Here is a 1,512-nt window from a genome sequence, read left to right as displayed (position 1 = left end):
GCCACCAGGGAGGGCCCTTTCTGTGCATTTTTAATAATCACATCAGCTTGTAAAATTAGCACTTACAGTTTACTGATGTTTTGAAAAAAATGGGAACTTTTGTATGTTAAAGTGAATTTTTTAAGTATATTATTAGCATGATTTGCTTTTTAAAATTTTTAAGATGCATTTTACTTATTTATGCATACAAGAGCTGGGGTGTAGGCTGGGGGGAATAGTGGGGGGTCCCCACCAGAGACAGAGTGGGGAACAGAACAGGCAGATCTACTGAAATACACTGCTGAGGGGAACAGCAGGTAATACAGAAGAGGTCTGCTATGCCATGTGGGTCACCTCCTGGGCTGGGGGTAGAACTCATGATGCAGTGGCTGCAGATAGCTTCACAGTGCTAAGACTTAACCCTTTGGGCCATCACGGAGGCCCATAATTTGTTTTTTCTTTAAATAAACAGACACATCTTGACACATGATGTCATAAAGTATAAGAACAAACCTACTATAGGCAGCTAAAGAAGTTATACAATCTTCACAAAGGTGAAATTTTGATTTATTAAATGATGTTATGTGTCAAAATGTGGTGGACAAAAAGCCTTCATTCTAAGCACAGAAAAAGAGCATGTGTAAAAGCAGGAGGATTAATATGAGAAATAATTGTCAATTAATTCTTGCTAAAAATGTGAGAGAAGGGTAGATGAGAGTGAGGAGGAAGGGTGAAGGGGAGGTAAGTATGATCAGAGAGAAAGATTGGAATATGATTGGAAGAGTTAAGAATGATTTTAATTTGTCCTGTATATTAAAGGGTATATTTGATTTCAACATTTCTATAACCTAGTAGCAATACCAACATCTATGAAAACAAAAATGCCCAAATTCTGACATGTCCTAGAACCAATCTAGAACTGAAACATCCCTTCCAGAACTTATTTATTAGTAATGCTGAACTCCATGGGAATTTCTACCTCAAAATTTATGTTTACACGCTTGACAAACAAATGTGATATCAAAATGCTAAAGCATGTTTTCCCAAAAATCTAAGAGCTGTTTTTCACTAGTGAGATAGTTCTTAGTATTCAAGAACTAGCTACTATTTAGGATGAATAGGACATAGCATAACTATCCTTACACACACACACACACACACACACAAAATGTATTTTAAATAAACATACAATCTGTAGATGATACCATAATATTTATCATAAAGTCCACATATATGTAAGATTACACATAAGCACTATGCATAAACCAATGAGTATGCTAACTCAAATCTTTCAGCCATCACATATTAGTTACTATGTCCCAGGCAGTTATAGATACTGATGTCAATACTCTTTCTCACTCTTTATTTTTCAGAGTATATTTACACATCATTGTGAAGCTAGTAGAAAGGTAGAAATCAAAGATGACAGAGAGAGGGGGATCTCTGGAATCTATAATCTCAAGAAACTAAAAGATCCAGAGCCTAGGGATAAAGTAATGCTTTCCATGGTGACAGAATGGTAGAGAGAAATTA

This window comes from Condylura cristata, unplaced genomic scaffold (assembly GCF_000260355.1).
Source record: "Condylura cristata isolate star-nosed mole 26May11 unplaced genomic scaffold, ConCri1.0 scaffold00010, whole genome shotgun sequence".
Lineage (NCBI taxonomy): Eukaryota > Metazoa > Chordata > Mammalia > Eulipotyphla > Talpidae > Condylura > Condylura cristata.
Note: the sequence above shows the minus strand (reverse complement) of the source record.